Raw genomic sequence first — 16,784 nt, 5'->3', positions numbered from 1 at the left:
TGCCTCAACTTCAGAGCTCAGGTGAAGTGAAATGCTTCCACCCCTCAACATGTTAGTTATATACTGAGTGAAAATACTGAGATTCTTGGAGGAGGCAGTGGTTGAAGCATTAGAAGCAGACTTGTCATAACAAAAGGATCTTGTCTTCATTGCTTTGCCTATTGAACAGGTGGGTCCCGACACTGGGATATAATTCTTAGGCTGAGTCTCTGTCTTTGGCTTTGAGTCTTGGTCAAAATAGTCACTATCTACTTTCTTATTCTCCTAAGAGTCAGATCCAACCCTTATCTTTTATTTCCCTATCTATTCTGTCTCTTCTTCTAAAATGCTAGTTCTTTTTCTCAACAGCAGGCAAATATGTTAAAAAGTCTCTCCCATTTTGGAAAACAAAGTCCCCCCTTGACTGTCCTCCTCCTCCTTCCACTGATGGTTTCTTTTTCTTCTCTCCAGCTGTACTCGTCTCTAGGTCTGTGCATCTCAAATGCTGGCGTGCACCAGGGTCATCTAGAGAGCTTATTACAGCATCAATGACTGGGCTGCATCCCCAGAGCCTCTGATTCAGTAGGTTTGAGGTAGGGTCTAAAATATGCTTTTCTAACCAGTTCCCAGGTGATGCTGACAGCTGGGGACCCAGTGTGAGACCCATGCCTCCAAAGAACTCTACATTTGCTGGCCGCATATGGTCTTTTTTCATTTGCTAACAACCTGCTGCAACCTGACCTCTGCCTCAACTCCCCTACCCCTGACCCCATGTGACATCCATACGTTGCAGTCAGTGGACACTTTGTGTCTCATTGAGCCCTCTGGGACATCGGTCACCCAACCACATCTCTCTTTTTCTCTCTCATTTGGCTTCCATGACATCACTCTCTCCCCAGTCACCTCCTTCCTTCCCTCTTGCTGTTTCTGAGATGTCTTGTCAGGAAGCTCTTCCGCTCACCGTGTCTTTCACTCTTTGTCTGAGCACTGTCCTTGCCCACGGCTCCTCTCACTTTATATTCTTCCAGAGATACCTCACCTATGCTTGGATCTTCGACTGGCACGCCAGTAATCCCAAGCGCCTCCTCTACCACGGGCCTCTCTTCTAGCACCACATCTGTATATCCAGATGCTTGATGTTACACATGTTCCCAAAGAGGCTTATGATACTTATCACAAGTCTCCTCCTCTTGCTTTTCTTATCTCCTCAACTGACACCCATTTTTCCTGAGCCGGAAATCTGTGCGCCATTCTTATTTTTTTCTCCCTCATCCTTAATCCTGAAGTCCAATTCATCATCAAGACATCTTTTATATCCGCCCTTCTTTCATTTCCCATTGCTAAGGGTTTAGTTTACTACTGTTTGCTGGTATTAGTGAAGCAGCCTCTTAACTGTTGGCTCTGTTTCCAGGCTGGGAGGAATATAGGGGTAGCTCATGGGATCAAAGGAGCAAAGGCAAGGATATTATTTTTATGGTGTGTCTGGAAGCTTTTTAAATACTGGGAATATACAGGTCACTCAAATCATGTGACATTTTGCTATGCTGTACCTTCTGGTCTTGCCACTTGATGTGACACCATTTTTTATGAGAATTACACATCCGGAGCAAATGTAGCGTTGCTGGTCATTTGTGGAAACCTAAGACTTTTCTCTAGTACAATGTATGCCATTTTTTGCACTGTCATTCTTTTTTTATTTTTTTTGTATTCATGTATTTATTTATTTTCAATCTGTATTTATTTATTTGGCTGTGCTGCATGGCATGTGGGATCTTATTTCCCTGACCAGGGATCGAACCCGCACCCCCAGCTTTGGAAGCATGGAGTCTTAACCACTGGACCGCCAGGGAAGTCCCTGTCATTGTTGACTTGGCTGTTGCTATCTTTTTTTTTTTTTTTTCATGAAAGACCACTGCTGAGAGGGAAGAGGCCTCGCTCAGTGTGGATTCAGCACTAGGAAAGGACTTTCTGTACAACAATGCAGGAGGTATTTATTCTTAGTTCCATTTCACAGATGACACAGAGATTCTGAGAGGGTAACAGAGTTAGAATACAGTGGAGCTAGAGATACAACCCAGGTCTACAACCAAGCATGTTGTAGAAAATGAGAAATGTCTAGCTCTTTCTGGGAAGAATCTGCAGCATATAGATTCATTCTTTTGTTGAAGTGCTGTGAAGTTTCATAAACTCTACAAGTGAAAAAAGTACTAAAGCCAAATATAATCTGGTGACCGTTTTCTATATATAATTTTGTTCTCTCTCTCTCTCTCTCTCTGTGTGTGTGTGTGTGTGTGTGTGTAGTTCTATGACAATTTAAAATTTTTTTTGGAAATAATTATAGATCCTTAGGAACTTGCAAAAATTGTACAGAGATTCTGGGCACCCTGCATCCAGTTTCCCCCAGCATCTTACATAACTATAAAGCTTACACAACTATAGTGTGATATCAAAGCCAGCAAATTGACATTGGTACAATGTGTGTGTACATGTATCTATTTGCCATTTTGTCTCCTGTATAGATTCACACTAGCATCACTGAAGTAAAGATACTGAGCTATTCCGTCACCACAAAGATGGCCCTCAAACTCCCTTTATAATCACCTCGCCTCCCCCACACCGTTGCTAACCCCTGGCAACCACCAAGCTTTCTCCATCTTTATGAATTTGTCATACTGGGAATGAGAAAGAGTGGAAGTCCAGACTCCCACTTGGCCTTTGCTGATGGAAGAGAGAGAGAGGCCATGTTTTCTTTGTGGTGTTTGGCTGGGGTAGATTGGTTATTGTTGAAAGTTTTTCTGTCTTGCTAGGTTAGCTCTTTCCTGATCCTTCAAATAGAGGGAGCAACCCTTTCTTGGGGTCTTTTGGTCTGTTCCTCTTGTGGTTTTTGCATTGCTGGCCTCTCCGGTCCCCTGTATGGGATTCATGAAGCAAAAGGAAAACCCAGGGAACTCGGCATCATGTTGTCCTGGGGCCTCAAGGCCCTTAGTAGGTTGGCCTTTCCTCTCCACCTTCCAGACTCTTCTCATGTTTGTTTTATACACAATGGCCAGGGTTCTTGGCGGTACTTCAGCTTCATTTCTTTAGATAAGATGTGGTTGTGCTTTCTTAGGAATGTTCCCCAAACACGTACTAAAGATCAGTGAGTGCTGCAATAGATGACTCCAGGCTTCAGACCTTTCTAAGCCTCTACTCCTGAATGTCATACAGGCACTTAAAGTCAACAGGTTGCCCTCAAATGCCTTCCTCTGTTTTCATTATTTCCACTGGTGATACTACCATTGACTTAGTCATCTGAGGCCAAAATTTGAAAGTTAGCTTAGACCCCTTCTTTACATAGGCGCTCATTCATCATATCTGACTGATTCTACTTCTTCAATACCTTCTGAACCTAACTCCTGCTGTCCATTCCCTGGTCTTTATCTGAGACATCATCATCTCTGTGCCTGGACTGTCGGTGTCTTAACTTTCTAATCTATCTCTTTGCCTCCAGTTTGCTCCCCCGACCCATTCCCACACTGTTCTGAAATGCATCTTTCTAAAATGAGCATTTGGTTCTTACTTCCTCTTCAAGTCCTTCTTCAGGTTACCGGGTTACCCAAGCCTGTTAGCTAGTGGGCAGGGCTTTGTGATTGGGTCTCAATCTCCAGCCTCACCCTGAGTCACGCCCTTGTGGAATGTTCCATCATTGTACCACTTGACCCTCCTCTTACCTGCCCAGCTGTCTCACATCTCTATACCTTCCCCTGAGTCAATGTGTACACTTTTTCTTCTCTTGGGAATACCCCCACTTACTCTTATCTATCAATCTCATACTTGAAATTTAGCAAATGAATCACTTTCTTCTTGAAGCTTTCCCAGATGCTCAATTCTATAATTGTACTTAGTACAAGGTATTGCAGTTATTCTAGTCTACACATCTGCCTCTCCTAGAGACTATAAATACCTTTCTGAGACTGGATCTTATCTGACCACATGACAAGCATAAGAGAGTGCTTAAAAATAAGAATCCTGGAATGCTGAGTTTAAATTCAGACTTCTGTGAATTAGTTCTGTCATCTCAGGTAAGTTACCTCTTTGTTAAGAGGTTTGTCATATGTGAAAATTTGTCAAACGTGAAATAGGGATTATTGTGACGATTGGCCATGATAACCTAAATTGCACAGCATGGTGCCTGGAACAAAATAAGCTCTCAAAAGTTGTTAGTTATTACAATTATTTTTACTATAATTTACTGAACCATCCTCATCATTGAATACTTGAATTGCTTCCATTTTTTTCTTCTTTTTTGCTATTGTAGTTAATACTGGTAGAAAATGTAAATAAATAACAAGCAGTGGCTAGAATTGGAATTATTTCTATGTCTTTATATCTGAAGTCAACACAATCAACATAATTTTCCATCTATGTTTGAAGCAGTTGCTGAAAAAATCTTGGTATTACTTGTGTGCTTTTCCATACCGCACAGATCGTTGGGTCTTCCAAAATTAATTAAATATTTCTATCCTGCCAACTCATTGGAAGAGAAAAGTGTAAAGGAAGCACATAAAGATGTTGGTACTTGAGTGATGGGTAGAGTGAAAGCATTGTAATTTTGGTTCTCTGTTTGGTTTGCTCTTAGATGGGTATACTTAAGGTCTTGAAGAACACCTGACCATGTTTCTGCTGTACCTTTGTCTCTATTTCAAATAACCTGGTTTGTAAACACAGATAAAGTGAGAGGCATAATTTCTTCTAAGAAATGGGCTAAGGGGAAGCCCATTTAAGGGGCTGGGACTCTACTTTTGGCATTGATGTGATTCTGGCTTTAGCCTCTATCTTAGTCCATTCAGGCTGCTCCAACAGAATACCATAGACTGGGTGGCTTAAACAATATTTATTTCTCACAGTTCTGGAAGCTGAGATGTTCAAGATCAAGATGCTGGCCAATCTGGTTCCTGGTGAGAGCTCTCTTTCTGGTTTACAAATGGGTGCCTTCTTGCTTTGTTCTCACACGGTGGAGAGAGAGATCATCTATCACATGTCTCTCTTTTTTTTTTAACTTTTTATTTTATATTGAAGTATAGCCAAACAATAATGTTGTAATAGTTTCAGGTGCACAGCAAAGCAACTCAGTCGTACATACACATGTATCCATTTACCCCCAAACTCCCATCCAGGCTGCCACATAACATTGAGCAGAGTTCCCTGTGCTACATAACAGGTCCTTGTTTATTCTTATAAGTACACTAATCCCATTCATGACAGCTCCACCTTCATGACCTAATTACCTTCTGACTACCTCCACCCTCATGACCTAACTACCTTCCTCACCTCCAGATATCTTCATTTTGGGAATTAGTGTTCAACATATGAATTTTGAAGGGACGCAAAGATTCAGTCCAAAGCAACCTCCTTCAGGAAGGGAAAGCTAGGGAGTCTTCTGAGAGGGGGATCATCAGAAGTAGAAATGTGGCCTCCAGAGACAGTTGCGTTTTGGGGATGATCCCATCAGCTCATGCTACAAAAGCAGGACGTATTTACAACTGGAGTTTAAAAGGATCTACCAAAAGAGGCATGTTACTTATCTCTGCCCTGATGATACTAATTAGCAGAGCTGAGGCTTTATCAGTGTTTCCTGTTCCTATTAGTAAATAATCCCCCAAAGATTTTTATGCTTAACCAAAATTTATCCTATTATAATTTAGCAGTTTTGTTTTATGTCCATGTTAGAGTGGAATGGGATGAGGATAAAGATGAATGATCTTCAGCTTTGGTAGTTCTCTTAATATATCCTTTCTGTATAGTAAAAAGAGAATTGTTAGAGAGTGGTTGTTTTTTTCCAAGGTAACTAAGCTCAAACTCATTTCATCCATCTACAGAGGTTCAGTTTTAGAGCCACGTGTGATCTGTGACTCCTCTACGCAGTCTACCGTTTGGTCATGGGCAGTAGTTTGGATCTCTTCTTTTCCAGGTTTGCAAATCAGCTCCATAGCTTTAAAATCAGCATAAACAGGCACTTCCCAACTTTGTACACCATCTTGGGTGGGTTATCTTTGTTTGTCTGTGAATTACACTGGGAAAAGTTCCAGCTGTTTCCCCAGAGCAAAGACCCTGAGATGAGAGCATTCATCTAGGGTTCAGGGAACAGTGAGTGGGGAGGTGGTGCACCTGGGGCAGACATGGACCACCTTGATAAAAGCAGTCGAGGTGGTGAGTATAAAAGTTTAACTCATCAGACTCCAAAATGTGGGATATATTTGATATCATTTACATGTAGACTATGTTTTCACTCCATATTAATCCTTAGTTACAGGTTAGCTCATCTATAGAAAATCCAAGATCTTTATTCACTTTTGTTTTTGGCAATGGTTAACTCAGCCTGTAATTCTCCCCTTGACTGTGGTCTTCATTATGTAACATTTATTACCGCACTTAAACACAAACATGGGAAATGATTCCTGATGAGTTCATGTTTACATTATATGCTAATGCTTTTCAGAATTCCATACCTTAATAGGAGGAGAAATGATAAAAATCCATTGATTTAAATAACGTGAAGTGCTTATTTGTTTCTATAAAGCCTCTCAACACTTCAAGCAGATTTTACAGCTCTATGACAGAGCGAATGGCCAAGGGATATTTTCCAGACTCCTTTGCAGCTAAATATGGTCACGTGACTGAGTTCTAGCCAATAGAATGTGAGTGGAGGTGAAGGGTGCCATTTCCAAGCCTGAGCCATGCAATCTCCCAGCTCTTTCCCTTTCAGAGTTAACCTTGGTGGGAAACTAAGAGAGAAGGAGCATAGAACTCTGCATAATTGTTTGAAGGAGAATCTTGATTAGAAACATCCATTTCAGAATTTTCATGAGCAAAAATAAAGCTCAGCTTTATTAATCTGCTGAGGCTTGAGTGTTTATCCATGTTATTTTTAAGAATTTTTAATTTTTATACAATTTTTAAAGGTTACTTTCCACTTACGGTTACTACAAAATACCAGCTGTATTCCCCGTGTTGTACAATACATCCTTGAGTCTATCTTACACCCACTCCCCCCACCATATTGCCTCTTCCCACTGATAACCACTGGTTTGTTCTCTATATCTGTGAGTCTGCTTCTTGTATGTTATATTCACTAGTTTGTGGTATTTTTCAGATTCCATCATACATTACTTGTCTTTCTCTGACTTATCTCACTTAGCATAATGACCTCCAAGTCTATCCATGTTGCTGCAAATGGCAAAATTTCCTTCTTTTTTACAGTGGAGTAATATTCCATTGTGTGTATATACCACAGCTTCTTTATCCATTCGTATGTTGGTGGACACTTAGGTGGTTTTCCAAGTCTTGGCTATTGTGAATTATGCTGCTGTGAACATTGAGGTGCATGTATCATTTCAAATTTTTTTTTTTTTTTGGATATATACCTAGGAGTGGTTTATCTCTTTATCAGCTGGCAATTTCTTAACCACTGCACCACCAGGGGAGTCCCCACCTGGCAATTTCTTAAACAATATGATAAGCCTAGGTTTTGGGCTCAGATTTAGTTCTCATTTTTCAGTTTTTAGAATAACACTGTTGTTAAGACCATGAGCTTTGGAATCACGTAGACCCAGGGTGGAATTCCCATACTAGCTCTGCAGATATTTTAACTTTTCAGAACTTCACTACTTGCCCAGCAAGTGATGGACAGGATTTTGTGAACAGGTCAATGAATAGAATGTGGCAAAGTTGATGGGGTGTGACTTGTGAGGCCAGATCATAGGTCATATGGCTCCCACTGACTGTCTCTCTCTCTTTTTCAGGAAATTCACCTGTAAAACCCAGCCACCATGTTGTAAGGGAGCCCAGGTAACATGGAGGTGCTACTTAGAGGTGTTCTAGCTAATAGGCTCAGGTAGGGCCCCAGGCAGGAGTCGGCATCAATCTCCAGAAACGTGGATGCTTTCGAGCAGCCTCAGCTGACACTGAATGGAACAGAGATGGGCTGTCCCCACGGAGTGCTGAGAAATCACACATTCAAAAGCAAAGTAAATGTCATCATTGTTTTAAGCTTCTAAATTTGGGGGTACTTTGTTAAACAATAATAAATAGCAGAAACCCTTACAACCGCTTGGTTTTCTCCCTTACCCAGAACTAATTGCTTTTTACTGCTTTCCCTTAGCAGTTTATTTACTTCACCGACACAACAGTTTGTTAAAGTTTATGAAATTTTTGGGGGCAAAGATCAAAGCTTATTCTTTTCCTTTTGTATTCCTTGTAGCATCCAGTATACTACCTAGTATGGTGCAGGTATACTGAGCAAATATTTATTAAATGATGGTTGAATTTATGTTGCCTTTTTTGTCAGAGCTATTATGCCCCATGCAGGAATTTCCACTCTATATTAACTTCTGGGGTCAAATGCATCAAGCAAGTTGCATGCATGAAGTTCAAGGATGGTGATGACCACCCCGGAATTTGTAATGAAAGTAGATGGGAAAAACCACCAGAGTGACATGAAATGATGTCCAGTAGTTACTAAGCAATACTTGCCATGTTTTCTGGTACTCTATTAGCAATTTTTAACATGTGCTATCGGGGGGTTTAAACATCATGGAACCCTTAATTACTCCTACTTACCAGAATATCTTTTGTAGAAAGAAGTATTAAACATGTCATGAGCTCATCACGACTATCAGTGATGCTCTCTTCAACTAGATCACAAAACTGTGCCACAAAACGTTCCGATGTACTTAGGAAGTGTAATTATCATCTTTCTATATCCATTTCCCACATTCCACCATTAGCAACTTTGGTACAAGGACATACATGTTTATTTCAAGAGCTTCAAGGTCAGTTATTTCTTATAAATGGAAAGACCTTTCAGCTCAAAGTCCAGGGACCTGATTTTTCATCCTTGTTCTGCAATTGGCTGGGTGTGAGATCCTTGGGAAAATCCTATTCTTTTCTTTAGCTTTCCATTTCCTCACTTATGAGATGAGATGAAGATTGATGGTCTCTGGGGCCATGTCCAAGTCCAGCTCTAACCGTTCTATGAGCAAAAACATAGCACAACGTTTCTACAGAGATACAGATGGAAACTCAATGTGCTTAAAACTTCCTGACACATAAAATTGGGGGTGTAGGAGCATTAGGGTTTGGAAATTATGGCCACCTCCTGAGTGGCTGCACAAAACTTGCCTGTCCATTGGTTATTCTTTTTGCAGATTGGAACAATACGTTTTAACCACTAAGAAATGATTATAGAGAGGCACTGCTCTGAAGCAGAAATCACAACAGTGGTATTGGGGACAAGTCTTTGATCTGCCATGTTACACTCCTCTAACTGTGTACATTCAGTGTGCTGTAAGATTAAAGAAGTTTCTATGACCCCTTTAAAGCTAAATCCATTGAGATTTGTCTTGATGAGAGACTGAGCATAGGTTAAAAAAAAATCACTTGAGGGTTGCATTTTGAGACAATAAGAATACCCAGCAATATGATATAGATAACAAGGAACAAGCAGGATTACAGGTTTTTTTCCCCTGGCCTGTTCTTTGAAGATATTCTCTAATAAAACAGAGTGGAACTTGTCTTTCTATGACATTTCCCAATTTTTCTGGGCCGTCAATAAAAGATAACATCGCCATCATCATTTTTTCTCACCTGATCTAGGAGATTTTTCTTTTTCTTTTTAATGCTTTACCCTAAATTACAAAAGTGTTTCCAGCTCTTGCATTTTGCAATAACTAATAATGGGAAATGAGACGATAATTTGTTTACAAGCCTTATAATAACAGGAAACAAGTGATTAAATAGATGGCAGGTTGCATGGCATCTATTTTGTGACATGAGACCATTTCAGGTTTCATCTCATACTTTCAAAATCAGGTCATCTTTGCCCCATTGCTATTTCCTCATTGCTCCACACTCATATATGTTTATGGAATATTCGTGTGTATTTCGGCAGCGACAACTATTAAAATAGTTCAGGCTCCAAGAGCAAAATTGAAACAATATTTTCCAGGGCGCAGAACACCCACCTAGTGTGACGATAGCACTGCAACCACAATGGGCTTTTTTATGCTAGGAATCAGGGCCAGGCTTACTCTGCTACTTCTCCCCATTTTATGAGCTTGTTAAGGTGGATCTCTACCTAGCTGGTGGTATTTTTTCCACAAAAATAAAATTCTTAATTGGGCTCATTTTCATGAGTGACTGTAAAATTTTTACTTTCAACTCCACCCGTTAGCAGAGGGAAACAGCGTTTCCTTTTCCTCTATACTTGGAACAAACAGAATAAAAACAATAAACAGAATAGCTACTAGAAATATTGGAATAACTTAAAAAATGGCATTGAATTTAGTCTTAAATGGTGTGAAATTCTCAACTAGTGCTCAGATATAGTCCTTCATTTAATTTAAAACCGCCTTGTTATTCTAAAACACATTTCCCTCTTCCTCACCCCCTCTACCACTACTCCAGAAATTCTTTTACAATGGGGAGCTTTCCATGGTAGAATGGTCATAGCATTCATTTTAGAGATGGGTTATTTTCGGGACGATGGCAGATTAATTGGCGGGAAGCCGGGGCAATCTTTATCATTGACTATTGCTGTCCTTAAATACTTATAGATAATTTTCTTGATTAAATTTGTCTATTAAACACAGTAGCTTTGATAAACATTGCACAAGGATACAGTAATGCAGTCTTTCTTCTGGTACTATAATATTTTGAGTGGGTTTTTTAATCAACAGAGATCTATTTGGTCCTCAGAGATGCATGGGCAATTCCCATTGTGTGTGTGAGAGAGAGAGAGATGAGGGGAGAGGCAGTGTAGACCCTGGATCCAGCTGTACCTGAAGCCAAATAAACCTTCATGGTTTTCAGTTTCAGGAATGAAAACCTTCCTTCTTTTTTTTTCCCCTGAAGTGGTTTGAGTTGGGTTTCTGTTACTACTATGGAAAAAAGAAAAGGATGTAAACTTTAAAAAATTACACTTAGAGGGCTGAAGAAAAGTTAAAGAGTAGGTAATAAAAGCCTACAGAGACAAATCCAAGAAGGGAGGAGGCTAACAGAAAGTAGGGTTGGTAACATGTCATGTCATCACATGTCAGGGGGCAGGGGCTGCGTCCAGAAGCTTGGACTGGGGGTCAGGAAAAACTCCAAGGGAGTGCTCTTGGCAGCAGAGGGGCAGAGGGGAAGGTGCACGGTCAGGAGATGGGGAAAGAGTGGGTGGTTTCCTTTTTCCATAAAAGGGGCTGCTAGTCACTTGGGCTTGAAACCTTGGCATCAGCTCTTCCGCCTCCCCTGCCACAGCCCACACATCCAAACAGTCATCTTGTCCTGTAAACTCTCCCTCCACAATGCCTCTTGGACTCGTCCCTTCCTTTGCCTTCCCACAGCCAACAACTGGGTCCAGGTGCCCAGTCGTCCCTCCCTGGAGCCTGTAAGGGCCTCTGTGCAGCTCCCGTGCCCACGGTCTTCATCTCTCTCATCTGCTTTTTATTCTGCTGCCAGCTTATCAGTCCTAAGGCTCGATTCTGATTATAAAACAGCCACATATGGTGAGGGGGCCTTGGATTGGGAACCCAGAGCCAGCTCTGCCTTGCTATGGGATCTTGGGAAAGACTTGGAACCTCTCTAGGTGTGGGGCTCTAACTTTTGAAGTGAGGGGTGGGACCAGGTGCTCTGACATCCATTGCCTCTGCCTTGCCTGTAAAAACCAATTCCTAGCCCTAATCCAACTCTTTCAGCTGTAACTCCTTTAACACATGTATACCTTAGCCACAAAGAAATACTTTTTGTCCCTGACTGCTTCCACCTGCCCCCTTGTGTATTCCTACCCCTGTTCATTCCTACCTCTGTTCATTTCCCCGGCAAAACCTTTGTCTGTCCATATGGAAATCCTATCCTTCTTCCCAGGCCAAGTTCAAGTGCTGTCTGTGAAGCTTTCCTGAGCTCCCAGCTGAACGCCAACTCACCCCATCTTCTCTGTCAGGATGCTTTGCTACATCCTATTGTTGTCTGAGCGTATGTCCTATCGTTCCTGCCAAATTATCAACAATTTGAGGATGGAACCTTGGTAATATTCTAGGTGTCATTGTAGTTCTCAAGGCATCCAGCACAGTAGTTAGTTCTCAGCAAATGGTTGAGTGAATGAAAACACATTCTTTATTCCTGTGTGGCCAAGTTAGTCATCTTGCAAAGTCCCCTGGAGCAGTCTGATGTTGTAGGTCTGCTGAATTGGGTTGTGGAATAATAATGAAAAAAGGGGGGCCTTTGAGCTTCTCGGTGAGTATCACTGGAGCAAGGGCTGAACTCATTCCAACCCGGGCCAGGCAGGTGTCAGCAATGTGGAGGGTTAGGTGAAAATCTCACTGAGAATCCTTCTACAGCTCCACGTTGAGGCCAGTCTAGCCAAGCTCTCCTTACTCTTTGCAAGATAAGGATAAGCCTGTTCTGGGCAGAAAAGAGTGGTCTCTCTCTGGTACAGCTCTTGACAATAGAGAGGAGGGTGGAAAGACTAGTCAAGAAGAACAAAGAAGAGATAAAGGGAAGGAAGAAAAGTCCAGGGGAAAAGGGCAGGTAATGAGTACCAGGGAGTATGGGATGACAATGGTCCCATCATTGTTTTCATGGCAAGATTACCAACCCCAGATCTGTCCATGTGTTGACATGCTGCGGTGAGCCTGAGGACTGACAAAACCAGTGCCCAGAGCCAGGAGCTAGAATTATGTGGCTTTCCCCCACCTTTCACCATGAACCTGGAGACCTTCCTCCGGAACGCCGGCTCTTCTGCAGGGCTGAGGGGAAACAGGCAGCTGGACTTGGGTGAACCTTTGCTCCCTCCGTATTGGCTTCCCCTCTCCACCCACAGCAACTTAAATCATTAAAGTCCTGTATAATTAAAATTTCATCCAAGTTCTACCAGTATGTTTGCTGGCCACAGTGAAGTGTATAAATATCTCAGAAAGACATAAAGACAGAGGCTGCTTCCTGCCCGTGGTTTGCCCCTCACACAGGATGCTGTCTGCTCCTGTCTGCTATCGACAGCCCGGGGAAGCCTGACTCCCCGATCCCACCAGCCCTGCTCTCCCTGGACCTTTGTTCCATAGGTTTATTTACACAGCTTGGGCCAAAGGGCCCTTATTGTTGGTGAGGGTGGCTGACTTTGCTCTGCTCACTACAGGACGTGGGCTCTTGTTCCCTCTCTCTCTCTCTCCCTCTCTCCATCTCTCTCTATTTAGATTTTGATCTCTTGCTTTTGCATATATTTATATTAAAGTATCTAAATAAATGCTTCATTCTCTCACTTAACTGGAGAACTGGAGTTTATCTCCCTTCCTCCCCATCCTCTATGCCAATATCAGATTAATTTCTCTGAAACCAATTGGTATTGCTGTTTCACTGCCCAAAACACCACCATGGTTTTGCATCACTTACAAGACAATGTTGAAAGTCTACCACACATTCATTCCCTGGCTAACTAGTTGTGAGCACACATCTCCTGCCAGGCACTGTCAGGGCTCTCTTGTCACAGATTCCCCAGCAGCTCCAGAAGGTTGTAAAGGGGTTAGCCTGCAGATTGACCCCTAGAGTGGGGTTCTGGAGACCTTGTGTTGTGGGCGGTGTGAGCGTCTCTAAGTCACAGAATAGCTTCCACGGTGTGGGGTGTCATTAAATTGGTGGTGACTCTGCTGTGGTATCACCTTAATCGAGATGCTTGTGGCAGCTTTGGGTTCAGAGTGTGTCTTGGTTTATTGGAATGTGTGACAATAAACGTCACCTGTGAGTTTCCGTTTGTGGGGTTCCCACGTAGCCGACCATGAGACAGGGATTTGTGTGCAAGTAGTTTTTCTGAGAGATGGTCCCAGGCAAGTGAGACAAGAGGGGACGAAGCCACTAATGATGGCATAATCAGATCAGTGACCTGTAGGCAAGTGGATCCCAACTTCTCTGGGGAAATCTGGGAAGCAGTGCAGAGCAGGCCTCGGATTTATCCCAGCTGAGGCACCAGGGAGCTGGGCGTTGTCTGACCTGTGTCCGCAGATGTCATTGTTGAGATGACGACGGTTCCAGGGTCCTGAATGTGATTATATGTCTTGCTCAGCTGCATGTCCTGTGGTCAGTGGGACGGGCTCAGGGTTGCCAGGCTTGCTCTAGACAGAGGGGCAAGGCGTGTGGGGATACAGCAGAGGACTGATGGACTCGCTGTAGCTGGGAGACCCCTGTTTTCTGTTTCTAGAGCCGCTTGTACAATTGATTCTCATTATTTGCAGTAATGTTCAATAAAGTCACTGTGGACACTTAAGGATGGAAAGCTGAACCATCGCTCCTGGAGGAAACAGGGTTACATACCTGCGAGGCGTGAGTCAACAGACCAACACACAACCTTGATTTATGTGTCTCTGTTTAAAGACATCTTATTTAATATACACTGTCCATTAACATTGGACTCAAGACCAACCACACTTTAGTTCACACCTGATGAAGCTTGTCTAACACACGTTCTCTCCGATAAGGCCCCTCACAGCCTTTTTGCTCTGTGACACTAGACTCTAGACAGCACTTTGCTTGAGGGTCATTTTAAACAAGAAAATCACCAACAATAAGCACAAAAAATGTGAAACGTGTGGCACTAAACAGACCACAAAAAGGACGCTTGTTTGCAATGTGAGAGCTAAAACAAGGAGGCAGTGCGTCGCCTTGTTAGTCCTCGGCCAGGAATGTGTGCATTGGGCCACTCGAACTTTTTGCTGTTCTGCTCATGTCCATGAATGATCTTGAAAGTGCCTTGAGTTTCATGGATTTTGGGGTTGCAAATAGATTTTATTGAGTAAGTGAATTCGCAAGTACAGAATCCGTGAATAATGAGGATTGACTGTCTTTCATCTTAGGATAAATATGGGAAAAGCCTACCATAAGGCTTAGTGGGCTCTATCCAACTCCATCACGTAAAATATGGCCTGGTGTTTTTGTGAGGCTAAAGAAGTGACTAGGGCAAGCCTCTGCAACCAGTCAAAGTCTGTTAAATATTTATCTGTCCTTAAACAGTCATTTAAAAACACCAAGAGGTTATACTCCTAAATAATCTCTCTTTTTTTTTTTTTTTGGTTTGTTTTTGTTTTTTGTTTGTTTTTGTCTGTGTTGGGGCTTCGTTGCTGTGCGCAGACTTTCTCTAGTTGTGGCTAGAAGCAGGGGCTACTCTTCGTTGTGGTGTGTGGGCTTCTTATTGCGGTGGCTTCTCTTGTTGTGGAGCATGGGTTTCAGGCGTTCTGGCTTCAGTAGTTGCAGCACATGGGCTCAGTAGTTGCGTCTGGAGGGCTCTAGAGTGCAGGATCAGTAGTTGTGGCATATGGGCTTTGTTGCTCTGTGGCATGTGGGATCTTTCTGGACCAGGGATGGAACCCGTGTCCCCTGCATTGGCAGGCGGATTCTTAACCACTGCGCTACCGGGGAAATTCCCTTAATCACCTCTTTGAATCAGAACAATTTGTCTCTGGCAAATTTGATTTCCTTGGAGACACCAGTATCTTTATTTGTGGTGATACAGAGAGGTCAGTGCCTGAATTAGATGAATACCCATGAAATGATAACACGAGTATGTTTCAGGCCACCTTTTCCATGTGTTGTACATTAAGGGAGGGGCTTAGAAATAGGAACTGGTTTAGGAGTGGGAAAGGGAAGCAAAAGATATTACGTTTATAAGAGAGGAAATAAGATAAAATTTGCACGTGTGTGCATATATTACACATAAAAATAATTTTTTATATAAAATATATATTAGAGATACATGTTTTAAATGTAGGCGAAATCAATTAGGGCTGCAGTTATATTTGCTGGAAGCAACGGAAAGCACTGAACTGAAGGAACTAGATTCTGTTGCTGACCTTGGCCATTTCTAAATGACATATAGTTGGGTAAATTTGGTTAGAAAATTAGAGAAATGAAAGTGCTAAAAATGTTTCTGTTTTCTTCTGAAGGATTTCTGGTTGCTTTTGTCTGCTGTCTCTCTGGGTTTAATTATGGCCAGTGCTTGGCTATGGCATGGAAAAAAATTGAAGAATTATTTCTGGATAAATTTTGAGGGTAACCTGATAATGTGTGATAATGACATCACCTGTGAGTTTCTGTTCATTAAATCCCAATTCTGTTCATTAAAAAGGTACAGTCTTTCACAGTATTTCAAAATGAATGCTTGCGTTCATTCATTCATTCTTTCAGTCTCTTGTAGGTCATACACCGAGTGTTCACTTTGCCGGACACCCTTCCGGGTGTTGAGGATGTGGTAGTGAACTAAACCTAATTCTTTCCCTCATGGAGCTTCCTCAGTAGCTGGGAGAGACAGACACTGGATAAATACATACGGAAAACAGAATTTCAGCGGCTGGTAAGAGCAATAGAGAAACGCCAAGCAGGGAAGGGAATGGGGCTCCTCTTGGGGACTGCTTCAGTTCTTCGTGGTCCTTGCTTTGACCCCAACTTCTGCCACAGAGACCAGTCCTGGCAGACTCTGGCCAGCTGTGCCAAAGCTGCACAGAACTCTGGGGCTTCCCTGATGCTGAGCCCGGGACACTCCATGGAAACCGGCTTTATTCTCAGACATGCACGACCCCAAAGCGCGGGCAGGAGTGGGGGGGTCAATAAATGCTTCTAGTTTTTGCCCCCCAGAGGTGTAGTTCTGATATGCATTTCCTAAGCTTCCTCCCAAGGCACCCGGAAGGATCCGTTGTCGCAGGGAGATAGCAGCTAGATTGCATCCTTGGTGGCCCTTCCTTCCTTGCCTGTTTCACTCATCTGGCCTAGCCCTTCTGCTCCCTGGGACTGAGTTCTCAAATAACTCC

The 16,784-nt window shown here is 42.5% G+C and overlaps 1 long non-coding RNA gene across 1 annotated transcript; it reads left to right on the top strand.

Moving 5' to 3' along the window:
• The first annotated feature begins 3,735 nt into the window (after positions 1–3,735).
• LOC130837141 (uncharacterized) lies at positions 3,736–16,482 on the top strand. Its single transcript, XR_009049257.1, has 5 exons — positions 3,736–4,040; positions 4,866–4,916; positions 5,838–5,929; positions 7,761–7,985; positions 16,165–16,482. It is a non-coding gene; the product is annotated as an uncharacterized LOC130837141 (long non-coding RNA).
• Positions 16,483–16,784: the final 302 nt, after the last annotated feature.

This window comes from Hippopotamus amphibius, chromosome 15 (assembly GCF_030028045.1).
Source record: "Hippopotamus amphibius kiboko isolate mHipAmp2 chromosome 15, mHipAmp2.hap2, whole genome shotgun sequence".
Classification (NCBI taxonomy): Eukaryota; Metazoa; Chordata; class Mammalia; order Artiodactyla; family Hippopotamidae; genus Hippopotamus; species Hippopotamus amphibius.
The sequence above is the reverse complement of the archived record's forward strand: the minus strand, read 5'-3'. Positions and strand labels throughout refer to the sequence as shown.